The following is a 26,043-nucleotide window of genomic DNA, read 5'->3' on the forward strand; positions in this document are numbered from 1 at the left end:
TGATGTAAGGATCATATCACATCTGAGCTCACTGAGATATAAGCGCTGCTATTGCGCAACATGTCCACTAGTTGTCAGTTTATAGATTTTAGTCAATTTCCCATGAATAAATGAAGAAAAAAGTGCGAACTAGTTTCACACAGACAGCTCGGAGAAACACACTCCTCTGACTCTTTTCATTGAACAGTATTAGATTAGGAACACAGCATTCACAGTTTTATGACCATAGAATACTTCCAGGGGTTGTTGATGATGACTGTTGTTATTGAAAATGCAGCAATGATTTAACTTCATTGTTGAACAGTGTTTTGGTGCTGTGATAACTTTTTGCACATCATTGTCTGTGATTGAATACTGAAGTTTGTATTTTGCAGAACTCAGCTCATCTTTGATGTTACACCTGCTGTGTTCCAGTAGGGGCGCTGTATGACGAGCAGCCAGCACATACAGGTGCAGTTCAATGAATTGGAATGTAGTGGAAAAGTTAATTTATTTCCGAAATTTAATTCAAAAAGTGAAACTCTCATATATTTTAGATTCATCACACACAAAGTGAAATATTTCAAGCCTTTATTTGTTTTAACCTTAAGGATTATAGCTTATAGCTCATAAAAAAACAACTTGTTCAGTAAAACGTTCAATATTGTAGACTCACGCCGTCACACTCTAATCAGCTCATTAAGTCAAGTCACCTGCAAAGGTTTCCCGAGCCTTTAAATTGTCTCTCAGTCTGGTTCAGTCGGCGACACAATCATGGGGAAGACGACCATATTCTAATTTATTGAGCTGCACCTGTATAAGCAGCTCAGCATAAAGCTATCAAAGGTTCACTCTTTCTTGTAAACAATAATGAAGTAACCCATGTGGTTTGTGTGTAGCTCGTAAAAAGACTGGGTGCCGCTGTATCACTCAGGCTGCACTACAGCGTCTATTCACAGGCGCGATCCCACTACTGAGCGTCACGGGGGCTTTGACCTGCTCCGTTTCCGACCTGGGCCGGTGCACCCCTCCTTAGTCGACCTGGTGGTCCCGGGCTCCCCTAGGAGCACCATATCGATACCGAACTTAGTGCGGACACCCGATCGGCATAGTCCGCTGCAGCTCAGAGCTCCTGAGCTCAAACGCTCCTCCAGCCTCAGCCTCCCGGTAGCTTGGATTACAGGCGCGCGCCACCGCACCCGGCGATTCACTCACACACTCATGGGAGTTTTAACTTTGACTGAAGCTGACGTCATCTGAGAAGAACGAGCGTCATCTGGTGGCGGAAACGAAAACTGATGCATCTTTCAACTTTTCTGCTGCTTTGTTGTTTGTACATTTTCATTTCTTCAGTCACCATATTTCCTTCGGTTTATTAATCTATCTATATATCTGTCTGTCTGTCTGTCTGTCTGTCTGTCTGTCTTTCATTGAACAGTATTAGATTAGGAATACAGCTTTCACAGTTTTATGACCATAGAATACTTCCAGGGGTTGTTGATGATGACTTTTGATCCATCCATCCATCCATCCATCCATCCATCCATCCATCCATCCATCCATCTATCTATCTATCTATCTATCTATCTATCTATCTATCTATCTATCTATCTATCTATCTATCTATCTATCTATCTATCTATCTATCTATCTTTCTGTCTGTCTGTCTGTCTATACAGGTATAGACTGTGGAGGCCTGATGTAAGGATCATATCACATCTGAGCTCACTGAGATATAAGTGCTGCTATTGCGCAACATGTCCACTAGTTGTCAGTTTATAGATTTTAGTTAATTTCCCATGAATAAATGAAGAAAAAAGTGGTTCAGTCAGTGACACAATCATGGGGAAGACGACCATATTCTAATTTATTGAGATGCACCTGTATAAGCAGCTCAGCAAAGCTCATCCTGCCTCAGCTCGATCCTTCTCTGTCTCCTCTCTCTCAGAGATACTTTCCATGGATTCTCCTTGCTCCTCACATTGCTTTTCTCCTGTCCCTGGAGGATCTGTTGCTCTCTTTTTTGCAGTTCTGGCATCTGGTCCCTCTGTCCACGCACTCTTGTGCATAGTGCCCGTGTTCTCCATGTTTCCTTCAGAGGAAATCTGGACAATCCCTGAGGATATGACCCGTCTGTATACACTGCCTGCACACTTTCACCTGTTTATCGTGCAGTACTCTAAAGAACTCTGCTCCAAATGCTGTCTCAAATTTTGTAGAATATGGGAGTGATTGGACCGTCTCCGTGAATTGAACTTTGACATATCTTGTTCCATCAGCGATTCTTGTTCCCGGCCACATTTTCCTGATGATCGGGGAGACGGTACTCACTCCCCAGCTGTTTGCCGGAAGAGACTCATCAGCTCATCATTACACAGTTCTTTTGACATGATGGAGGTCCGTCCAATTTTTATGCCGTCCAATAGTCTTTCTTTCCCTTTCGGGTGATTCATTGTAATCTCATATTTATTTGAGATACTGCCCCGGAGGACACGAGGAAACAGGAAAAGGTCATAGGTAACAGAAGTATCAGACGTAACATGACGTAACATAACGTAACAGACGTAACAGACGTAACAGAAGCAACGATCCGACAAAGAACACATGTAACACAGGGGTACATACGTATACACACCAGACAGGGGAGGAGACATATAGACACAGCTGAATCACATTAGGGAAGACAGGTTATCACAATGAATGAAATAATAACTTTGATGCCTTGGGGAACCACCCAATTATTTACAAGGGGAAAAGGATAGCAGATAACTGACCTAAGCCTCAAAGATTCACCATAAATCTTAATTATCAATTAAAAATATCTAATTATTTAATTAAATGGTAATAATTTAAAGGTAAGTTTTACGCTCGGAATCATCAGGAAGGGTGAGACTGAGTGAGCAGAGGCTGAATCAGTCAACATTCAAAGTCAAACATTTCAGACACTTCTTGTTATAATATGAAAGGATTTATTAACTCACAATAATAACTAAAAGTTATTGCTATGAATATGATAAACCAGAAAACATAAAACAATAGCAAGAAGTTCAGGTACGAATGGATTCAAACACGAGGAAAACAAAGCTTGTGTGTGTGTGTGTGTGTGAGATGATATGCAGGAAGTGGCAAAGTTGTTGACACATGTGTAAGGGAGGAGCACCAGGGTCGAGGCCCACTACTAAGATGGCGGCTTCGCTCCTAGCTTAGCTTGTGAGGGAACATGTGTGTGTCACTAAGAAATGCTAGATTTGCACCCACTGATCTCTACTGTTTGTGAACTAGAATGATAGATTTGATAGATCTACATATGAGTCTGCAGGGTTTTTCTTTTACATGTTCAAATATTTTGACCCCGAGTGTGATTAACTAACATTTTCCTGAATCTCCAGCCAGAGTTCATGGGAACTGCAGGTTGGCATGTGTAGAGACAAGCAGACTGAGGTAGATTCTAAAACAAATTGTTTTGTTTAATATACATAAAGCAGTGGGATGACTGGAAATCCTAGATGGGACATTCCTAAATAACAGGCATCTCTGTATCGTCTCATCTGCTGAAAAAGCAAATGGCAAAGGCTACATCAGGCAGCTTTTTTATGCTGATTACTCTCTATAAACACACATAAGACACATTACTATGAGATTCCATGAATGGATCACATGATTTATCATTTGAAATGAAAATACAAGTAAAACCCCCCACAGTTTTCAATAAATGCATTTGTGCTCCAAATCCTCCTGTCGAAATTGGTACCAAAGTTGAGCCATGTGGCTCACTGAGAAGCATTGTAAAACCCTTCTTTACTACAATGTGGTCCTTTTCTGAGAAGTAGTGGTCAAGACTCAACAGGAAGGCTGCAATGTGTTTTATAATTCATATATTTACAGAATCACTGCACAAAGCCTTAATTTGTATTTCATTTAAGATAAAACACTTTCTGGATTGTACTGGATTGTGATGTGACAAAGGTTACTTTGGTGGCAGTTCGCACTTTGTCCAGCAGAGGGAAGAGTTCCATCGAATATCAAAATCGCGGGAAGCTTAGGAATGTTTGAAATGACCAATTTAGTCCATGGTTACACTCTCTGGGGATTTGGTGAGTTTGGGGGTGGGGGTTGGAGTTTAGTGAGTATGTGTGAGTATTTGGTCCATGGTAAGACTGACAGCAGTTATTTTGCAGAAACCTGGGACCTTTAGATCTTCAGTCTAACGCTCTCCCAACTGAGCTACTGTATTTCAGCTGATATAAGCGCTTTTTGTTTTTCAAATTAATAACATTACAGTCATTTAGCAGATGCTTTCTATCCAAAGCGACTTATATTACTTAAATTACCACCCATTACAGAGGGGGGAGCAGTTGGGGGTTCGGTGCCTTGCTCAGGGGCACCTCGGCAGGGACTCGAACCAGCTCTCAACTGGTTCTCAAGCAGAAGCCCTACCGACTGAGCTACTGCCGCCCTAAATTATGTTGCTCTAGCTCTTCCCTTGGCCAAGATATGGGCTTTTCATAAAAATGACCAATTTGGTCCAATGGTCCATTGGTGAAATGTTATTCTGAATGAAGACCACAAAGGACACACAAAATAACTCACTCTCTCAGTAATGCATGATTTACTCTTTATTTATTTTGCAATTCCAATACTATTGGAGGGTCGTCATAAACTGCACAGTTTAGTCCGACTGATTTACAGTTTATTACCATGCAGTAAACTTCTACTGTGATCCATCAAGCCATCCAAACTGGCCATATCTCTGTAACACAAGCCATTCAGTGTCATATTCCCCCAGTCATCTTTGATAGGATTTGTCATTTAACTCCCACACACAACACATTCTGTCATAGAATGATGTAGAAAAACCTCTACATTTAACCTCTAGGCTGGATTAATGTAATTCATTATTATCATGCTGCTCTAATAAGTCTCTAGGTCTCTCACTCATATCATTAGTCACGTTTACACTGGTACTTGTTGTCGCTATGCCTTTGTGTATGTCTCTCTCTCCTTTCTCTATCTTTCTGTCTCTGTCTCTCTCTGTCTCTCTAAACCCAACCGGTCAAGGAAGATGGCCGTCCACCTAGGGCCTGGTTCCGCCTGGGTTTCTTCCTGTTAAAGGGGAGTTTTTCCATGTCGCTGTTGCTCCAAGTGCTTGCACATGGGGAAATGTTGGGTTTCTTTAAATATTCTGTATGTTAAGTGCCTCGAGATGACGTTTGTTGCGATTTGGGGCTATATAAATAAAGTTAAATTAAATTGAATTTACCTTCATCCGTTTTCAGGTTTATGCACCACCCACCTGTCTTATTCCTCCGATCCAAATTTCGGAGTGCCCCTTAGTATGCATCAAGGTCAGGCATAAAACTTCGTTAAACTCATGCTGATTATGTATTGACACCAGCTGACCTCTTTCCCTTTCACAGGCAGCCTGAAAATAAAATATCATCAGTGTCATCCATGGAACTTCATCCTGGAGCTGTGCTCATATTTACTTTGTGAAAGAATGTTCATCAATGTAGTACCTTTGCCACATGAAACGCTGTCGGTTTTGCAGAAAACTTCAGACAGCGTCTGCCCCAAGATCCATACCACCCCTTCTCACAGGAACATTGAAAAAGTGGAGTGTGCTTCATGCAGTTGGCCATGTCATCATCTGTGACAAAAAAAATGCTGTTATGAAAAATTTCATTTTCAGTCATTTCTTTTTAAAGCCTAATACCACATACAATTTCTTGAAGGACCTTACAGGCCCACATCATCAGGAAATTCCCAAAACCCTTAATGTATGACAGAAAAGGACAGATTCAAAGACAGATGCATTTGGAACTTGCAGTGGGATTATACAAAAGTACAATAAAACACGCAAAGCAGTAAACACAAACACAAATGAATTAGGAAATAACATGCGAGATGGAGACGAGGGAGACAGAGACAGAGAGAGAGAATTAATTGATAATTAAGATTTATGGTGAATCTTTGAGGCTTAGGTCAGTTATCTGCTATCCTTTTCCCCTTGTAAATAATTGGGTGGTTCCCCGAGGCATCAAAGTTATTATTTTATTCATTGTGATAACCTGTCTTCCCTAATGTGATTCAGCTGTGTCTATATGTCTCCTCCCCTGTCTGGTGTGTATACGTATGTACCCCTGTGTTACATGTGTTCTTTGTCGGATCGTTGCTTCTGTTACGTCTGTTACGTCTGTTACGTTATGTTACGTCATGTTACGTCTGATACTTCTGTTACCTATGACCTTTTCCTGTTTCCTCGTGTCCTCCGGGGCAGTATCTCAAATAAATATGAGATTACAATGAATCACCCGAAAGGGAAAGAAAGACTATTGGACGGCATAAAAATTGGACGGACCTCCATCATGTCAAAAGAACTGTGTAATGATGAGCTGATGAGTCTCCTCCGGCAAACAGCTGGTGCAGACGGTTTGGAGAAGACCAACTGAGACTTTTCTGGTGAGTTCTTTGTCTTTGGTTTTCTCTGTATGCAATAGCCGATCAAGGAAAACTGAAACCAACTGAGGTCATCCAGAGGGACAATGTTAACCGTAGTCCATAAGATTGCTCATCAAGAAGAAATATCAAGGAAAGTATTATGATCCTAGTTATGATTCCTTAAGCAATGTGACAAAGCTAAGATAAATTGTATTAAAGGAGCGATTTCGTTTTCAAAAGATTACTTAGAGATCTCTTAACTTACTTGAATTCTTTAATTAACAAGGGACTGTTTGAGCTACAGAGACGAGAGCCATGCGTGTGGTAACTATCTTCCTGCTGGTGGTGGCATCACTGAGCCTCAAGGGAACTACAGCTAATTCAGTTTGTAAGTACCACAACATCTAAACCTGTGAGCTTTTTAAAGTGCACTCATCCGCATTGCCAAGCTGCCCCGTCTGCAACATCATCAGCTTACCTGCTTCTACCACTAACTACCTCCATGAACTGCTGCTCCAGAAGAGAGATTCTAATATAGGATTTCATTTTATTGTCCTTGTATCATTCTCTCTCTCTGTCTCTGTCTCCCTCGTCTCCATCTCGCATGTTATTTCCTAATTCATTTGTGTTTGTGTTTACTGCTTTGCGTGTTTTATTGTACTTTTGTATAATCCCACTGCAAGTTCCAAATGCATCTGTCTTTGAATCTGTCCTTTTCTGTCATACATTAAGGGTTTTGGGAATTTCCTGATGATGTGGGCCTGTAAGGTCCTTCAAGAAATTGTATGTGGTATTAGGCTTTAAAAAGAAATGACTGAAAATGAAATTTTTCATAACAGCATTTTTTTTGTCACAGATGATGACATGGCCAACTGCATGAAGCACACTCCACTTTTTCAATGTTCCTGTGAGAAGGGGTGGTATGGATCTTGGGGCAGACGCTGTCTGAAGTTTTCTGCAAAACCGACAGCGTTTCATGTGGCAAAGGTACTACATTGATGAACATTCTTTCACAAAGTAAATATGAGCACAGCTCCAGGATGAAGTTCCATGGATGACACTGATGATATTTTATTTTCAGGCTGCCTGTGAAAGGGAAAGAGGTCAGCTGGTGTCAATACATAATCAGCATGAGTTTAACGAAGTTTTATGCCTGACCTTGATGCATACTAAGGGGCACTCCGAAATTTGGATCGGAGGAATAAGACAGGTGGGTGGTGCATAAACCTGAAAACGGATGAATGTAAATTCAATTTAATTTAACTTTATTTATATAGCCCCAAATCGCAACAAACGTCATCTCAAGGCACTTAACATACAGAATATTTAAAGAAACCCAACATTTCCCCATGTGCAAGCACTTGGAGCAACAGCCACATGGAAAATCTCCCCTTTAACAGGAAGAAACCCAGGCAGAACCAGGCCCTAGGTGGGCGGCCATCTTCCTTGACCGGTTGGGTTTAGAGAGACAGAGAGAGACAGAGACAGAAAGATAGAGAAAGGAGAGAGAGACATACACAAAGGCATAGCGACAACAAGTACCAGTGTAAACGTGACTAATGATATCAGTAAGAGACCTAGAGACTTATTAGAGCAGCATGATAATAATGAATGACATTAATCCAGCCTAGAGGTTAAATGTAGAGGTTTTTCTACATCATTCTATGACAGAATGTGTTGTGTGTGGGAGTTAAATGACAAATCCTGATCAAAGATGACTGGGGGAATATGACACTGAATGGCTTGTGTTACAGACTTGTGGCCAGTTTGGATGGCTTGATGGATCACAGTGGAAGTTTACTGCATGGCATCGTGGACAGCCAGACAGCCCCGCCAATCTGAAACTTTGTGTGCAAGCAAACTGGGACAGTAAGTAAAGACAGGGAATAGCAGGACCACAGCCTTTGTGATGTATGTTTGCTCCTAGTCAAAGTTACAGTCATCATATAAAGTGAGTTTATTGTGAAATCCAACGGGGTCACTACATGAACTCTCTCCAACACTAACATACTGCATTTTGAGTAAAGAAGTACTGCATATATCTTGCTGGGTTGTTGGTCTGTGTAAAGTTTTGATGCATTTTTTGTGTGTGTTTTTCAGAATGGGGGACCTGGAATGACCACGCGTGTTCAATCCCGTTACCCTTTGTCTGCGCCCGTCCGAGATGAGCATCAGCAGATATTTAGATTTACTTCGGCCAAATTTAAACAAAGAATTGAAAGCTAATTGTGAAATTAGAATTTTAATAAACTGTTAATCAGTCGGACTAAACTGTGCAGTTTATGACGACCCTCCAATAGTATTGGAATTGCAAAATAAATAAAGAGTAAATCATGCATTACTGAGAGAGTGAGTTATTTTGTGTGTCCTTTGTGGTCTTCATTCAGAATAACATTTCACCAATGGACCATTGGACCAAATTGGTCATTTTTATGAAAAGCCCATATCTTGGCCAAGGGAAGAGCTAGAGCAACATAATTTAGGGCGGCAGTAGCTCAGTCGGTAGGGCTTCTGCTTGAGAACCAGTTGAGAGCCGGTTCGAGTCCCTGCCGAGGTGCCCCTGTCTGCCCCCCTTGTCTCTCATTTCCCTGACAATGGCTCTGGCCTCATCCTTCTCGGTGACTCCAACATCCAGACTGAGAAGCTTCACCCTCTTGTTTCTCTTCTTGCCTCCTTTGACTAGGCTCTCTCCCTATCTCCTCCTACCCACAAGGTAGCAACCAACTGGACCTAATCTTCACCAGGCACTGTTCTAGTGCCGACCTCTCTGTCACTCCTCTATATCTCTCTGACCACTACTTCATGTCCTACACTCTCTCCCTCTCCTCTCCTCCCACCCAACCTCCCCCCACCCGCATGATATCTTCTCATCCCAATCTACGCTCTCTCGCCCCCACCAATCTCTCCTCTTCTGTTCTCTCTGCTCTCCCTGCCCCTGAATCTTTTTCTCTTCTATCCCCTGACACTGCCACTGATCTTCTTCTCTCCACCTTGTCCTCCTCTCCTTACAATCTCTGCCCCCTCATCTCCAGGCATGCACGCCCAACTCAGTGCGTACTCAGAGACGGAGCTTGGTTGTTGGACGGAGCTTGGTTGTTGGACTCAGTGCGTACTCAGAGACGGAGCTTGAGAGCGGCTGAGCGCAAATGGAGGAATGGCAAACTGCTGGAGGACCTTTATGCCTTCCAATCACTGCTTTCCACTTTCTCCTCCTCTCTCTCTGCTGCTAAAGCTGCCTTCTTCTGCACGAAAATTCAAACCTCTGCTTCCAACCCCAAAAAACTCTTTGAAACTTTCTCGTCCCTCCTCCAACCCCCACCCCCTCCTCCCTCCTCCCTGACGATGTCGGCAACTTCTTCTGTCCTGTCTCTACCACCCTCTCCATCTTCTCCCTCCCCACCTCCCTCTCTGTCCCAATTTTCTCCCCTCTCCACAAAGGAGGTCCTTCACCTTGTCACATCTAGCCGCCCCACCACCTGCTCCCTTGACCCTGTCCCCTCCCCTCTCCTTCAGTCTGCTGCACCTGATCTTCTTCCCTACCTGACCCCCCTCATTAACACGTCTTTGGCTTCTGGCTCTTTCCCCTCTGCTTTCAAGACTGCCAGAGTCACTCCCCTTCTAAAGAAACCAACTCTTGACCCTTCAGACATCAAGAACTACAGACCGGTATCCCTTCTACCCTTCCTATCTAAAACTCTTGAATGTGCTGTCTTCAATCAACTGTCCCTCTACCTCCACCAGAACAACCTCTTGGACCCCCACCAGTCCGGCTTCAAGGTGGGCCACTCAACTGAGACTGCCCTCCTGGCAGTGACCGAGTCACTCCAAACAGCTAGAGCGAACTCTCTCTCCTCTGTCCTGATTCTCCTGGACCTGTCTGCAGCATTTGACACAGTGAACCACCAGATCCTTCTCTCTACCCTGGAGGGAATGGCTGTCTCGGGCTCTGCACTCTCCATGTTCGCGTCCTACCTGACAGGTCGCTCCTACCAGGTAACACTGAGAGGTTCTGTTTCGAAGCCATGTAGGCTCACCACTGGGGTTCCGCAAGGTTCGGTTTTGGGCCCTCTTCTTTTCTCCCTCTACACAACATCTCTTGGTTCTGTTATCCACTCCAATAACTTCTCCTACCACTGCTATGCTGATGACACCCAGCTGATTCTGTCATTTCCTCCTTCTGACACCCAAGTGGAGACGCGCATTGCTACATGCTTGGCTGACATCTCGGGGTGGATGTCGAAGCACCACCTGAAGCTCAACCTGGACAATACTGAGATGGTGTTTCTCCCGGGGAAGGGCTGCCCGCACCGAGACCTGGCCATCACCATAGATGACTCCGTGGTGACGTCTACTCGGATTGCGAGGAACCTGGGTGTGACTAACTGTCGTTCTCGGCAAACATCGCTTCGGTGACGTGTTCCTGCAGATTCATCCTCTACAAGGGAGGCAGTGGCTCAGTGGGTAGTGCTTCCGCTTGGGAACCGGAGGGTTGCCGGTTCGAGCCCCTGCCGAGGTGCCCCTGAGCAAGGCACCGAACCTTCAATTGCTCCCCCCTCTGCGAAGGGTGGTAACTGTAATGTAAGTCGCTTTGGATAAAAGCGTCTGCCAAATGATCGTAATGTAATGTAATGTAATGTACAACATCCGGAGGATTCGTCCCTTCCTCACTGACAAGGCAGCGCAGGTGCTGATCCAGGCTCGTCATCTCCCGCCTGGACTACTGCAACTCCCTCCTTGCTGGCGCCTCGGCTCCCGCCATCAGACCTCTGGAGCTCGTCCAGAAAGCTGCTGTTCGTCTGGTGTTCAACCTCCCCAATTTCTCTCACACAACTAGCCTTCTCCGTTCTCTACACTGGCTCCCTGTAGCTGCTCGCATCCAGTTTAAGACCCTGGTGCTAGCCTACAGGGCAGTGAAAGGAACAGCTCCTTCATACCTCCAGGCTATGGTCAAGCCCTACACCCCTGGCCGACCACTTCGCTCTGCTGCCTCCAGACGGCTGGCTGCCCCGGCGCTCAGCGGACCCTGCGCCCGATCGACACGGTCACGGCTTTTCACTGTTCTGGCACCTCAGTGGTGGAATGATCTCCCGACTGATGTCAGGACAGCGGAGTCGCTGCCCATCTTTTGCCGCAGGCTGAAAACCCATCTCTTCAAAAAACACTACCCGGATCCGCCCTCTTAGGACATCACCTATTCTGTCCTAGCTCTTCTGATGCACTTATCTGTTTTCTAATTTGTCCTTTCTAATTTGTCCTTTTTTCTCATTCATCTTGGTACCTAACTTATTGCACTTCTACTCTAGCTCTAGTTATGCTCTTAGCTGTTGCTTTTGGAAGGAAATGCACTTATGATTTCTTATGACCTGAAGTTCTTTTATCTACCTTTGTTGAACGCACTTATTGGAAGTTGCTTTGGATAAAAGCGTCTGCTAAATGACCGTAATGTAATGTAGTTAACCTTTTGGCCAATGTCGCAAAGGATTGCGATTATTATGAGTCAGTGGAAGACCCGGGCCTTGTTGATAAGGCCCACTGCAGAGGGGAAGAAACTTGATTTGTGGCATGAGGTTTTGGTCCTGATGGAACTCAGCCTCCTGCCAGAGGGGAGGGTTAAAAACAGTTTGTGTCCAGGGTGGGAGGGGTCGGCCAGAATCTTGCCTGACCACTTCAAGGTCCAGGAGGCGTACAGGTCCTGGAGGGACCTTCTCCACACCTCTTTACTTAATTCATCTATATTTTCACCTTACAGATTCCCCCCTTGACCCATTGGGGCATCTACACAGAATAATGTCCTCTAGGGGTCATGCATTATTATCTTAATCACTTAAACTTTTTCAACCCTTGCATGGCTGGTAGTTGAAGTGGACTTAATGCTAGAGCGGTGTTTGTGGTGGTGTGTAGTGAGAGGATGAGGTATTTGAAATAGCAACATTGAATTGATGTGGCGATGAGGATGAAAACACTGCCTGCCACACATCCCCTGAATATCCAGTCCCACCAAGTATAAGCATACTGTGCAGATCTAGTGAATGAGCTTCGTAAAACGTGTTCTGCCACCATGGGTTTCATGACAAAAGGAGCGACTGGTAAAAAACATCTCTGATCCCTTTACTGTCATGTAGCCCATCAAGTCCTCCCATTTAATAATCTGATCTTGCACTATAACTCCAATTGATTGGACAGTTGTAGAGTTTGGAAATATATAATTATATAGCTGTGCAGGACTAAAAAATTCCCAGACCAGGAATTGAACCCGAGGGCGCCTAATCCTAACCACTAGACCATCAGGAACTTGTTAGGGGAGGTATTAGCATTTCTTTATGACTAGTTATGCAGACTATCACAGTTTCAATCACAGGATTGATCAGTCATATGACTTGGACAACTGGGAACCTTCACAGACAGTAGTGGTTATTGCACTACATTTGAAGTTTTGTTTTTGGCATACATAATGGCCTGAGGATTGTTTGTGTCATGTCTAAAGGTAGAAGGAGACTGGTTACACAGACTCAAATGTCAACAATTCGATTTTGTTTTCACAATGAGAGAAATGATGATGAGGTGGATAAAAGCTGCCGTAACCCGGATTTAAACGGGGTTGCTGCGGCCACAACACAGAGTACTAACCACTATACGATCACGGCGGGGTCATCACGTGGTCAGTGGCCATCTCAGTTTGAATGAGATACACTTTTGCCGATGTAAATCAAGCTTGTACAAAAAAGCATAACTGTTTCCGCCCAGTCTCGAACAGGGGACCTTTCACGTGTGAGGCAAACGTGATAACCACTACAGTACGGAAACTGGCACTTGGTCTTCACCGTGCCAACGGGCAATCGATACAAATGGATAGACTGTCTATAGTAGCAGACAGAAGTACTTGACAGTTGTTGTACATGTTTCTGTAGTGTAGCGCTTATCATGTTCGCCTAACACGCGAAAGGTCCCCAGTTCGAGACTAAGCAGAAACTGTTTTGTCCGGTCCATCGGAGCAGATTGGAGTCCATGAACCTATGCCTGCTGTTACCTTGTTGTCTCCGCGTCTTTGCACCAGTACTTCTCAGTTTTATTCCATAAGGTAGTGATTACCATGAAGACATCCTGGGCGTACCACTCCCAAACACAAGAAGAGCAAACTGGTGTATGCCGTCCAGAGCAGTGAGAATGCACAGACCTGTACATCGGGGGAAACCCAACAAGCATCGTCGCTCAACACAAGAATGCCAGCTCTTCAGGACAAGAGTCAGCAGTTCACCTACAGTTGAAGGAAAAGCGACACTCCTTTGTGGACAACAACATATACACACTGGACAAGGAAGACAGATGATTTGAAAAAGCCAGAGCAAATATCACCCTTACACTCCCCTTAGATTATGATGACTCGTTCTGAAGCATTTACTTGAGCTTCCTCTTGATTGGTGAAGGCCTGAGCACCGGTAGCAAGTATTATTGCCCAAAAGGTGACTAAATTGAATAATTCTATATCGGTGCAGGACTAAAGGATTCCCTGACCGGGAATCGGACCCAGGCCGCGGCAGCGAGAGCACCGAATCCTAACCACTAGACCATCAGGGACTTGACAGGGGGGTTGTTTTTAGCAATTTTTGACAAGTGACCACACATTTCTTTATGACCAGTTATGCAGACAATCACGGTTTCATTCACAGGTTTGATCAAACATGTCTCTGATGGATTAGAAGCAGTGCAATTTCTATGCATTTCTCTTCAGTCGTTGTTCATGTATCCCCCTGTCTTTCTGTGAAGTCCTGTTTTCCGTTGCTTGTTTCGTAGACACGACCAAAGGTCCCAGTGTACTTCTTGGGGACGTGTGCAAAATCATCATGGGCTGGACGTAGAATTGTAATAATGGTTTATGGCAGCCTCACTGCAGCAGTGGCCTGTGACGCCAAATTGAGTTGCGCTTGGAAGATGCAAGCCTACACCGGGAAGCCGATCAGCGGAGGCCCGGAGAAGAACCAGGGGATGAGGGTCGTGCTCGATGTGACAGAGGGACTGAGGGGTCGCAACATCAGGTTTGACAATTTCTTCACCTCTTACAGACTAGCGCAGGAGCTCCTGAAGACGGAGATCACTATAATTCACATTCTTGGATACCTTGACTTGGACAACTGGGAACCTTCACAGACAGCAGTGGTTATTGCACTACATTTGAAGTTTTGTTTTTGGCATACATAATGGCCTGAGGATTGTTTGTGTCATGTCTAAAGATAGAAGGAGACTGGTTACACAGAAAGTGAAAGCAATGATCAAAGGTCATCAATTCAAACATTCATCATGATTTTGTCTTCACAATGAGAGAAATGATGATAAGGTGGATAAAAGCTGCCGTAACCCGGATTTGAAACGGGGTTGCTGCGGCCACAACACAGAGTACTAACCACTATACGATCACGGCGGGGTCGTCAAGTGGTCAGTGGCCATCTCAGTTTGAATGAGATACACTTTTGCCGATGTAAATCAAGCTCGTACAAAAAAGCATAACTGTTTCCGCCCAGTCTCGAACAGGGGACCTTTCGCGTGTGAGGCGAACGTGATAACCACTACACTACGGAAACTGGCACTTGGTCTTCACCGTGCCAACGGGCAATCGATACAAATGGATAGACTGTCTATAGTAGCAGACAGAAGTACTTGACAGCTGTTGTACATGTTTCTGTAGTGTAGCGGTTATCACGTTCGCCTAACACGCGAAAGGTCCCCAGTTCGAGACTGGGCAGAAACTGTTTTTTCCGGTCCATCGGTGCAGATTGGAGTCCATGAACCTATGCCTGCTGTTACCTTGTTGTCTCCGCGTCTCTGCACCAGTACTTCTCAGTTTTATTCCATAAGGTAGTGATTACCATGAAGACATCCTGGGCGTACCACTCCAAAACACAAGAAGAGCAAACTGGTGTATGCCGTCCAGAGCAGTGAGAATGCACAGACCTGTACATCGGGGGAAACCCAACAAGCATCTTACAATTACGTCGCTCAACACAAGAATGCCAGCTGTTCAGGACAAGAGTCAGCAGTTCACCTACAGTTGAAGGAAAAGCGACACTCCTTTGTGGACAACAACATATACACACTGGACAAGGAAGACAGATGATTTGAAAAAGCCAGAGCAAATATCACCCTTACACTCCCCTTAGATTATGATGACTCGTTCTGAAGCATTTACTTGAGCTTCCTCTTGATTGGTGAAGGCCTGAGCACCGGTAGCAAGTATTATTGCCCAAAAGTTGACTAAATTGAATAATTCTATAGCGGTGCAGGACTAAAGGATTGCCTGACCGGGAATAGGACCCGGGCCGCGGCGGTGAGAGCGCCGAATCCTAACCACTAGACCATCAGGGACTTGACAGGGGGGTTGTTTTTAGCAATTTTTGTCAAGTGACCACACATTTCTTTATGACCAGTTATGCAGACAATCACGGTTTCATTCACAGGTTTGATCAAACATGTCTCTGATGGATTAGAAGCAGTGCAATTTCTATGCATTTCTCTTCAGTCGTTGTTCATGTATCCCCCTGTCTTTCTGTGAAGTCCTGTTTTCCGTTGCCTGTTTCGTAGACACGACCAAAGGTCCCAGTGTACTTCTTGGGGACGTGTGCAAAATCATCATGGGCTGGACACAGAATTGTAATAATGGTTTGTGGCAGCCTCACTGCAGCAGTGGCCTGTGACACCAAATCGAGTTGCGCTTGGAAGATGCAAGCCTACACCGGGAAGCCGATCAGCGGAGGCCCGGAGAAGAACCAGGGGATGAGGGTCGTGCTCGATGTGACAGAGGGACTGAGGGGTCGCAACATCAGGTTTGACAATTTCTTCACCTCTTACAGACTAGCGCAGGAGCTCCTGAAGACGGAGATCACCATGGTCGGCACGGTTTGAAAGAACAAGCCGGAGCTCCCGCCCGCACTATAATTCACATTCTTGGATACCTTGACTTGGACAACTGGGAACCTTCACAGACAGCAGTGGTTATTGCACTACATTTGAAGTTTTGTTTTTGGCATACATAATGGCCTGAGGATTGTTTGTGTCATGTCTAAAGATAGAAGGAGACTGGTTACACAGAAAGTGAAAGCAATGATCAAAGGTCATCAATTCAAACATTCATCATGATTTTGTCTTCACAATGAGAGAAATGATGATGAGGTGGATAAAAGCTGCCGTAACCCAGATTTGAACCGGGGTTGCTGCGGCCACAACACAGAGTACTAACCACTATACGATCGCGGCGGGGTCGTCACGTGGTCAGTGGCCATCTCAGTTTGAATGAGATACACTTTTGCCGATGTAAATCAAGCTCGTACAAAAAAGCATAACTGTTTCCGCCCAGTCTCGAACAGGGGACCTTTCGCGTGTGAGGCGAACGTGATAACCACTACACTCGGAAACTGGCACTTGGTCTTCACTGTGCCAATGGGCAATCGATACAAATGGATAGACTGTCTATAGTAGCAGACAGAAGTACTTGACAGCTGTTGTACATGTTTCTGTAGTGTAGCGGTTATCACGTTCGCCTAACACGCGAAAGGTCCCCAGTTCGAGACTGGGCAGAAACTGTTTTGTCCGGTCCATCGGTGCAGATTGGAGTCCATGAACCTATGCCTGCTGTTACCTTGTTGTCTCCGCGTCTTTGCACCAGTACTTCTCAGTTTTATTCCATAAGGTAGTGATTACCATGAAGACATTCTGGGCGTACCACTCCCAAACACAAGAAGAGCAAACTGGTGTATGCCGTCCAGAGCAGTGAGAATGCACAGACCTGTACATCGGGGGAAACCCAACAAGCATCTTACAATTACGTCGCTCAACACAAGAATGCCAGCTGTTCAGGACAAGAGTCAGCAGTTCACCTACAGTTGAAGGAAAAGAGACACTCCTTTGTGGACAACAACATATACACACTGGACAAGGAAGACAGATGATTTGAAAAAGCCAGAGCAAATATCACCCTTACACTCCCCTTAGATTATGATGACTCGTTCTGAAGCATTTACTTGAGCTTCCTCTTGATTGGTGAAGGCCTGAGCACCGGTAGCAAGTATTATTGCCCAAAAGTTGACTAAATTGAATAATTCTATAGCGGTGCAGGACTAAAGGATTGCCTGACCGGGAATAGGACCCGGGCCGCGGCGGTGAGAGCGCCGAATCCTAACCACTAGACCATCAGGGACTTGACAGGGGGGTTGTTTTTAGCAATTTTTGTCAAGTGACCACACATTTCTTTATGACCAGTTATGCAGACAATCACGGTTTCATTCACAGGTTTGATCAAACATGTCTCTGATGGATTAGAAGCAGTGCAATTTCTATGCATTTCTCTTCAGTCGTTGTTCATGTATCCCCCTGTCTTTCTGTGAAGTCCTGTTTTCCGTTGCCTGTTTCGTAGACACGACCAAAGGTCCCAGTGTACTTCTTGGGGACGTGTGCAAAATCATCATGGGCTGGACACAGAATTGTAATAATGGTTTGTGGCAGCCTCACTGCAGCAGTGGCCTGTGACACCAAATCGAGTTGCGCTTGGAAGATGCAAGCCTACACCGGGAAGCCGATCAGCGGAGGCCCGGAGAAGAACCAGGGGATGAGGGTCGTGCTCGATGTGACAGAGGGACTGAGGGGTCGCAACATCAGGTTTGACAATTTCTTCACCTCTTACAGACTAGCGCAGGAGCTCCTGAAGACGGAGATCACCATGGTCGGCACGGTTTGAAAGAACAAGCCGGAGCTCCCGCCCGCACTATAATTCACATTCTTGGATACCTTGACTTGGACAACTGGGAACCTTCACAGACAGCAGTGGTTATTGCACTACATTTGAAGTTTTGTTTTTGGCATACATAATGGCCTGAGGATTGTTTGTGTCATGTCTAAAGATAGAAGGAGACTGGTTACACAGAAAGTGAAAGCAATGATCAAAGGTCATCAATTCAAACATTCATCATGATTTTGTCTTCACAATGAGAGAAATGATGATGAGGTGGATAAAAGCTGCCGTAACCCAGATTTGAACCGGGGTTGCTGCGGCCACAACACAGAGTACTAACCACTATACGATCGCGGCGGGGTCGTCACGTGGTCAGTGGCCATCTCAGTTTGAATGAGATACACTTTTGCCGATGTAAATCAAGCTCGTACAAAAAAGCATAACTGTTTCCGCCCAGTCTCGAACAGGGGACCTTTCGCGTGTGAGGCGAACGTGATAACCACTACACTCGGAAACTGGCACTTGGTCTTCACTGTGCCAATGGGCAATCGATACAAATGGATAGACTGTCTATAGTAGCAGACAGAAGTACTTGACAGCTGTTGTACATGTTTCTGTAGTGTAGCGGTTATCACGTTCGCCTAACACGCGAAAGGTCCCCAGTTCGAGACTGGGCAGAAACTGTTTTGTCCGGTCCATCGGTGCAGATTGGAGTCCATGAACCTATGCCTGCTGTTACCTTGTTGTCTCCGCGTCTTTGCACCAGTACTTCTCAGTTTTATTCCATAAGGTAGTGATTACCATGAAGACATTCTGGGCGTACCACTCCCAAACACAAGAAGAGCAAACTGGTGTATGCCGTCCAGAGCAGTGAGAATGCACAGACCTGTACATCGGGGGAAACCCAACAAGCATCTTACAATTACGTCGCTCAACACAAGAATGCCAGCTCTTCAGGACAAGAGTCAGCAGTTCACCTACAGTTGAAGGAAAAGCGACACTCCTTTGTGGACAACAACATATACACACTGGACAAGGAAGACAGATGATTTGAAAAAGCCAGAGCAAATATCACCCTTACACTCCCCTTAGATTATGATGACTCGTTCTGACTAAATTGAATAATTCTATAGCGGTGCAGGAATAAAGGATTCCCTGACCGGGAATCGGACCCGGGCCGCGGCGGTGAGAGCGCCGAATCCTAACCACTAGACCATCAGGGACTTGACAGGGGGGTTGTTTTTAGCAATTTTTGACAAGTGACCACACATTTCTTTATGACCAGTTATGCAGACAATCACGGTTTCATTCACAGGTTTGATCAAACATGTCTCTGATGGATTAGAAGCAGTGCAATTTCTATGCATTTCTCTTCAGTCGTTGTTCATGTATCCCCCTGTCTTTCTTTGAAGTCCTGTTTTCCGTTGCCTGTTTCGTAGACACGACCAAAGGTCCCAGTGTACTTCTTGGGGACGTGTGCAAAATCATCATGGGCTGGACGCAGAATTGTAATAATGGTTTGTGGCAGCCTCACTGCAGCAGTGGCCTGTGACGCCAAATCGAGTTGCGCTTGGAAGATGCAAGCCTACACCGGGAAGCCGATCAGCGGAGGCCCGGAGAAGAACCAGGGGATGAGGGTCGTGCTCGATGTGACAGAGGGACTGAGGGGTCGCAACATCATGTTTGACAATTTCTTCACCTCTTACAGACTAGCGCAGGAGCTCCTGAAGACGGAGATCACCATGGTCGGCACGGTTCGAAAGAACAAGCCGGAGCTCCCGCCCGCACTATAATTCACATTCTTGGATACCATGACTTGGACAACTGGGAACCTTCACAGACAGTAGTGGTTATTGCACTACATTGGAAGTTTTGTTTTTGGCATACATAATGGCCTGAGGATTGTTTGTGTCATGTCTAAAGATAGAAGGAGACTGGTTACACAGAAAGTGAAAGCAATGATCAAAGGTCATCAATTCAAACATTCATCATGATTTTGTCTTCACAATGAGAGAAATGATGATGAGGTGGATAAAAGCTGCCGTAACCCGGATTTGAACCAGGGTTGCTGCGGCCATAACACAGAGTACTAACCACTATACGATCACGGCGGGGTCATCACGTGGTCAGTGGCCATCTCAGTTTGAATGAGATACACTTTTGCCGATGTAAATCAAGCTCGTACAAAAAAGCATAACTGTTTCCGCCCAGTCTCGAACAGGGGACCTTTCGCGTGTGAGGCGAACGTGATAACCACTACACTACGGAAACTGGCACTTGGTGTTCACCGTGCCAACGGGCAATCGATACAAATGGATAGACTGTCTATAGTAGCAGACAGAAGTACTTGACAGCTGTTGTACATGTTTCTGTAGTGTAGCGGTTATCACGTTCGCCTAACACGCGAAAGGTCCCCAGTTCGAGACTGGGCAGAAACTGTTTTGTCCGGTCCATCGGTGCAGATTGGAGTCCATGAACCTATGCCTGCTGTTACCTTGTTGTCTCCGAGTCGTTGCACCAGTACTTCTCAGTTTTATTCCATAAGGTAGTGATTACCATGAAGACATTCTGGGCGTACCACTCCCAAACACAAGAAGAGCAAACTGGTGTATGCCGTCCAGAGCAGTGAGAATGCACAGACCTGTACATCGGGGCAACCCAACAAGCATCTTACAATTACGTCGCTCAACACAAGAATGCCAGCTCTTCAGGACAAGAGTCAGCAGTTCACCTACAGTTGAAGGAAAAGCGAGACTCCTTTGTGGACAACAACATATACACACTGGACAAGGAAGACAGATGATTTGAAAAAGCCAGAGCAAATATCACCCTTACACTCCCCTTAGATTATGATGACTCGTTCTGAAGCATTTACTTGAGCTTCCTCTTGATTGGTGAAGGCCTGAGCACCGGTAGCAAGTATTATTGCCCAAAAGGTGACTAAATTGAATAATTCTATAGCGGTGCAGGACTAAAGGATTCCCTGACCGGGAATCGGACCCGGGCCGCGGCGGTGAGAGCGCCGAATCCTAACCACTAGACCATCAGGGACTTGACAGGGGGGTTGTTTTTAGCAATTTTTGACAAGTGACCACACATTTCTTTATGACCAGTTATGCAGACAATCACGGTTTCATTCACAGGTTTGATCAAACATGTCTCTGATGGATTAGAAGCAGTGCAATTTCTATGCATTTCTCTTCAGTCGTTATTCATGTATCCCCCTGTCTTTCTTTGAAGTCCTGTTTTCCGTTGCCTGTTTCGTAGACACGACCAAAGGTCCCAGTGTACTTCTTGGGGACGTGTGCAAAATCATCATGGGCTGGACGCAGAATTGTAATAATGGTTTGTGGCAGCCTCACTGCAGCAGTGGCCTGTGACGCCAAATCGAGTTGCGCTTGGAAGATGCAAGCCTACACCGGGAAGCCGATCAGCGGAGGCCCGGAGAAGAACCAGGGGATGAGGGTCGTGCTCGATGTGACAGAGGGACTGAGGGGTCGCAACATCATGTTTGACAATTTCTTCACCTCTTACAGACTAGCGCAGGAGCTCCTGAAGACGGAGATCACCATGGTCGGCACGGTTCGAAAGAACAAGCCGGAGCTCCCGCCCGCACTATAATTCACATTCTTGGATACCATGACTTGGACAACTGGGAACCTTCACAGACAGTAGTGGTTATTGCACTACATTGGAAGTTTTGTTTTTGGCATACATAATGGCCTGAGGATTGTTTGTGTCATGTCTAAAGATAGAAGGAGACTGGTTACACAGAAAGTGAAAGCAATGATCAAAGGTCATCAATTCAAACATTCATCATGATTTTGTCTTCACAATGAGAGAAATGATGATGAGGTGGATAAAAGCTGCCGTAACCCGGATTTGAACCAGGGTTGCTGCGGCCATAACACAGAGTACTAACCACTATACGATCACGGCGGGGTCATCACGTGGTCAGTGGCCATCTCAGTTTGAATGAGATACACTTTTGCCGATGTAAATCAAGCTCGTACAAAAAAGCATAACTGTTTCCGCCCAGTCTCGAACAGGGGACCTTTCGCGTGTGAGGCGAACGTGATAACCACTACACTACGGAAACTGGCACTTGGTGTTCACCGTGCCAACGGGCAATCGATACAAATGGATAGACTGTCTATAGTAGCAGACAGAAGTACTTGACAGCTGTTGTACATGTTTCTGTAGTGTAGCGGTTATCACGTTCGCCTAACACGCGAAAGGTCCCCAGTTCGAGACTGGGCAGAAACTGTTTTGTCCGGTCCATCGGTGCAGATTGGAGTCCATGAACCTATGCCTGCTGTTACCTTGTTGTCTCCGAGTCGTTGCACCAGTACTTCTCAGTTTTATTCCATAAGGTAGTGATTACCATGAAGACATTCTGGGCGTACCACTCCCAAACACAAGAAGAGCAAACTGGTGTATGCCGTCCAGAGCAGTGAGAATGCACAGACCTGTACATCGGGGCAACCCAACAAGCATCTTACAATTACGTCGCTCAACACAAGAATGCCAGCTCTTCAGGACAAGAGTCAGCAGTTCACCTACAGTTGAAGGAAAAGCGAGACTCCTTTGTGGACAACAACATATACACACTGGACAAGGAAGACAGATGATTTGAAAAAGCCAGAGCAAATATCACCCTTACACTCCCCTTAGATTATGATGACTCGTTCTGAAGCATTTACTTGAGCTTCCTCTTGATTGGTGAAGGCCTGAGCACCGGTAGCAAGTATTATTGCCCAAAAGGTGACTAAATTGAATAATTCTATAGCGGTGCAGGACTAAAGGATTCCCTGACCGGGAATCGGACCCGGGCCGCGGCGGTGAGAGCGCCGAATCCTAACCACTAGACCATCAGGGACTTGACAGGGGGGTTGTTTTTAGCAATTTTTGACAAGTGACCACACATTTCTTTATGACCAGTTATGCAGACAATCACGGTTTCATTCACAGGTTTGATCAAACATGTCTCTGATGGATTAGAAGCAGTGCAATTTCTATGCATTTCTCTTCAGTCGTTATTCATGTATCCCCCTGTCTTTCTTTGAAGTCCTGTTTTCCGTTGCCTGTTTCGTAGACACGACCAAAGGTCCCAGTGTACTTCTTGGGGACGTGTGCAAAATCATCATGGGCTGGACGCAGAATTGTAATAATGGTTTGTGGCAGCCTCACTGCAGCAGTGGCCTGTGACGCCAAATCGAGTTGCGCTTGGAAGATGCAAGCCTACACCGGGAAGCCGATCAGCGGAGGCCCGGAGAAGAACCAGGGGATGAGGGTCGTGCTCGATGTGACAGAGGGACTGAGGGGTCGCAACATCAGGTTTGACAATTTCTTCACCTCTTACAGACTAGCGCAGGAGCTCCTGAAGAAGGAGATCACCATGGTCGGCACGGTTCGAAAGAACAAGCCGGAGCTCCCGCCCGCACTATAATTCACATTCTTGGATACCATGACTTGGACAACTGGGAACCTTCACAGACAGTAGTGGTTATTGCACTACATTGGAAGTTTTGTTTTTGGCATACATAATGGCCTGAGGATTGTTTGTGTCATGTCTAAAGATAGAAGGAGACTGGTTACACAGAAAGTGAAAGCAATGATCAAAGGTCATCAATTCAAACATTCATCATGATTTTGTCTTCACAATGAGAGAAATGATGATGAGGTGGATAAAAGCTGCCGTAACCCAGATTTGAACCGGGGTTGCTGCGGCCACAACACAGAGTACTAACCACTACACGATCACGGCGGGGTCATCACGTGGTCAGTGGCCATCTCAGTTTGAATGAGATACACTTTTGCCGATGTAAATCAAGCTCGTACAAAAAAGCATAACTGTTTCCGCCCAGTCTCGAACAGGGGACCTTTCGCGTGTGAGGCGAACGTGATAACCACTACACTACGGAAACTGGCACTTGGTATTCTCCGTGCCAACGGGCAATCGATACAAATGGATAGACTGTCTATAGTAGCAGACAGAAGTACTTGACAGCTGTTGTACATGTTTCTGTAGTGTAGCGGTTATCACGTTCGCCTAACACGCGAAAGGTCCCCAGTTCGAGACTGGGCAGAAACTGTTTTGTCCGGTCCATCGGTGCAGATTGGAGTCCATGAACCTATGCCTGCTGTTACCTTGTTGTCTCCGCGTCGTTGCACCAGTACTTCTCAGTTTTATTCCATAAGGTAGTGATTACCATGAAGACATTCTGGGCGTACCACTCCCAAACACAAGAAGAGCAAACTGGTGTATGCCGTCCAGAGCAGTGAGAATGCACAGACCTGTACATCGGGGCAAACCCAACAAGCATCTTACAATGACGTCGCTCAACACAAGAATGCCAGCTCTTCAGGACAAGAGTCAGCAGTTCACCTACAGTTGAAGGAAAAGCGACACTCCTTTGTGGACAACAACATATACACACTGGACAAGGAAGACAGATGATTTGAAAAAGCCAGAGCAAATATCACCCTTACACTCCCCTTAGATTATGATGACTCGTTCTGAAGCATTTACTTGAGCTTCCTCTTGATTGGTGAAGGCCTGAGCACCGGTAGCAAGTATTATTGCCCAAAAGGTGACTAAATTGAATAATTCTATAGCGGTGCAGGACTAAAGGATTCCCTGACCGGGAATCGGACCCGGGCCGCGGCGGTGAGAGCGCCGAATCCTAACCACTAGACCATCAGGGGGGTTGTTTTCAGCAATTTTTGACAAGTGACCAGTTTTGCAGACAATCACGGTTTCATTCACAGGTTTGATCAAACATGTCTCTGATGGATTAGAAGCAGTGCAATTTCTATGCATTTCTCTTCAGTCGTTGTTCATGTATCCCCCTGTCTTTCTTTGAAGTCCTGTTTTCCGTTGCCTGTTTCGTAGACACGACCAAAGGTCCCAGTGTACTTCTTGGGGACGTGTGCAAAATCATCATGGGCTGGACGCAGAATTGTAATAATGGTTTGTGGCAGCCTCACTGCAGCAGTGGCCTGTGACGCCAAATCGAGTTGCGCTTGGAAGATGCAAGCCTACACCGGGAAGCCGATCAGCGGAGGCCCAGAGAAGAACCAGGGGATGAGGGTCGTGCTCGATGTGACAGAGGGACTGAGGGGTCGCAACATCAGGTTTGACAATTTCTTCACCTCTTACAGACTAGCGCAGGAGCTCCTGAAGACGGAGATCACCATGGTCGGCACGGTTCGAAAGAACAAGCCGGAGCTCCCGCCCGCACTATAATTCACATTCTTGGATACCATGACTTGGACAACTGGGAACCTTCACAGACAGTAGTGGTTATTGCACTACATTGGAAGTTTTGTTTTTGGCATACATAATGGCCTGAGGATTGTTTGTGTCATGTCTAAAGATAGAAGGAGACTGGTTACACAGAAAGTGAAAGCAATGATCAAAGGTCATCAATTCAAACATTCATCATGATTTTGTCTTCACAATGAGAGAAATGATGATGAGGTGGATAAAAGCTGCCGTAACCCGGATTTGAAACGGGGTTGCTGCGGCCACAACACAGAGTACTAACCACTATACGATCACGGCGGGGTCATCACGTGGTCAGTGGCCATCTCAGTTTGAATGAGATACACTTTTGCCGATGTAAATCAAGCTCGTACAAAAAAGCATAACTGTTTCCGCCCAGTCTCGAACAGGGGACCTTTCGCGTGTGAGGCGAACGTGATAACCACTACACTACGGAAACTGGCACTTGATATTCACCGTGCCAACGGGCAATCGATACAAATGGATAGACTGTCTATAGTAGCAGACAGAAGTACTTGACAGCTGTTGTACATGTTTCTGTAGTGTAGCGGTTATCACGTTCGCCTAACACGCGAAAGGTCCCCAGTTCGAGACTGGGCAGAAACTGTTTTGTCCGGTCCAT

At 45.6% G+C, this 26,043-nt stretch overlaps 18 non-coding genes across 18 annotated transcripts; 7 read left to right on the plus strand and 11 right to left on the minus strand.

Moving 5' to 3' along the window:
- Nucleotides 1-14,920: 14,920 nt before the first annotated feature.
- On the minus strand, nucleotides 14,921-14,993 carry trnav-cac (transfer RNA valine (anticodon CAC)). Its single transcript has one exon. It is a non-coding gene; the product is annotated as a tRNA-Val (tRNA).
- Nucleotides 14,994-15,087: 94 nt separating this feature from the next.
- trnav-aac (transfer RNA valine (anticodon AAC)) lies at nucleotides 15,088-15,160 on the plus strand. The gene has a single exon. It is a non-coding gene; the product is annotated as a tRNA-Val (tRNA).
- A 1,755-nt stretch (nucleotides 15,161-16,915) lies between these two features.
- trnav-aac (transfer RNA valine (anticodon AAC)) lies at nucleotides 16,916-16,988 on the plus strand. The gene has a single exon. It is a non-coding gene; the product is annotated as a tRNA-Val (tRNA).
- Nucleotides 16,989-18,743: 1,755 nt separating this feature from the next.
- trnav-aac (transfer RNA valine (anticodon AAC)) lies at nucleotides 18,744-18,816 on the plus strand. Its single transcript has one exon. It is a non-coding gene; the product is annotated as a tRNA-Val (tRNA).
- Nucleotides 18,817-19,284: 468 nt separating this feature from the next.
- trnae-cuc (transfer RNA glutamic acid (anticodon CUC)) lies at nucleotides 19,285-19,356 on the minus strand. Its single transcript has one exon. It is a non-coding gene; the product is annotated as a tRNA-Glu (tRNA).
- Nucleotides 19,357-20,172: 816 nt separating this feature from the next.
- Nucleotides 20,173-20,244, minus strand: trnah-aug (transfer RNA histidin (anticodon AUG)). Its single transcript has one exon. It is a non-coding gene; the product is annotated as a tRNA-His (tRNA).
- An 87-nt stretch (nucleotides 20,245-20,331) lies between these two features.
- trnav-cac (transfer RNA valine (anticodon CAC)) lies at nucleotides 20,332-20,404 on the minus strand. The gene has a single exon. It is a non-coding gene; the product is annotated as a tRNA-Val (tRNA).
- A 94-nt stretch (nucleotides 20,405-20,498) lies between these two features.
- trnav-aac (transfer RNA valine (anticodon AAC)) lies at nucleotides 20,499-20,571 on the plus strand. Its single transcript has one exon. It is a non-coding gene; the product is annotated as a tRNA-Val (tRNA).
- Nucleotides 20,572-21,112: 541 nt separating this feature from the next.
- trnae-cuc (transfer RNA glutamic acid (anticodon CUC)) lies at nucleotides 21,113-21,184 on the minus strand. The gene has a single exon. It is a non-coding gene; the product is annotated as a tRNA-Glu (tRNA).
- Nucleotides 21,185-22,000: 816 nt separating this feature from the next.
- On the minus strand, nucleotides 22,001-22,072 carry trnah-aug (transfer RNA histidin (anticodon AUG)). Its single transcript has one exon. It is a non-coding gene; the product is annotated as a tRNA-His (tRNA).
- Nucleotides 22,073-22,159: 87 nt separating this feature from the next.
- trnav-cac (transfer RNA valine (anticodon CAC)) lies at nucleotides 22,160-22,232 on the minus strand. Its single transcript has one exon. It is a non-coding gene; the product is annotated as a tRNA-Val (tRNA).
- A 94-nt stretch (nucleotides 22,233-22,326) lies between these two features.
- Nucleotides 22,327-22,399, plus strand: trnav-aac (transfer RNA valine (anticodon AAC)). The gene has a single exon. It is a non-coding gene; the product is annotated as a tRNA-Val (tRNA).
- Nucleotides 22,400-22,940: 541 nt separating this feature from the next.
- On the minus strand, nucleotides 22,941-23,012 carry trnae-cuc (transfer RNA glutamic acid (anticodon CUC)). Its single transcript has one exon. It is a non-coding gene; the product is annotated as a tRNA-Glu (tRNA).
- Nucleotides 23,013-23,987: 975 nt separating this feature from the next.
- Nucleotides 23,988-24,060, minus strand: trnav-cac (transfer RNA valine (anticodon CAC)). The gene has a single exon. It is a non-coding gene; the product is annotated as a tRNA-Val (tRNA).
- A 94-nt stretch (nucleotides 24,061-24,154) lies between these two features.
- trnav-aac (transfer RNA valine (anticodon AAC)) lies at nucleotides 24,155-24,227 on the plus strand. Its single transcript has one exon. It is a non-coding gene; the product is annotated as a tRNA-Val (tRNA).
- A 542-nt stretch (nucleotides 24,228-24,769) lies between these two features.
- trnae-cuc (transfer RNA glutamic acid (anticodon CUC)) lies at nucleotides 24,770-24,841 on the minus strand. Its single transcript has one exon. It is a non-coding gene; the product is annotated as a tRNA-Glu (tRNA).
- A 946-nt stretch (nucleotides 24,842-25,787) lies between these two features.
- trnav-cac (transfer RNA valine (anticodon CAC)) lies at nucleotides 25,788-25,860 on the minus strand. The gene has a single exon. It is a non-coding gene; the product is annotated as a tRNA-Val (tRNA).
- A 94-nt stretch (nucleotides 25,861-25,954) lies between these two features.
- On the plus strand, nucleotides 25,955-26,027 carry trnav-aac (transfer RNA valine (anticodon AAC)). Its single transcript has one exon. It is a non-coding gene; the product is annotated as a tRNA-Val (tRNA).
- The last annotated feature ends 16 nt before the right edge of the window (nucleotides 26,028-26,043 follow it).

Source organism: Genypterus blacodes, unplaced genomic scaffold (genome assembly GCF_046128005.1).
Source record: "Genypterus blacodes isolate CSIRO-AG114 ecotype Tasmania unplaced genomic scaffold, CSIRO-AGI_Gbla_v1 ptg000013l_1, whole genome shotgun sequence".
Classification (NCBI taxonomy): Eukaryota; Metazoa; Chordata; class Actinopteri; order Ophidiiformes; family Ophidiidae; genus Genypterus; species Genypterus blacodes.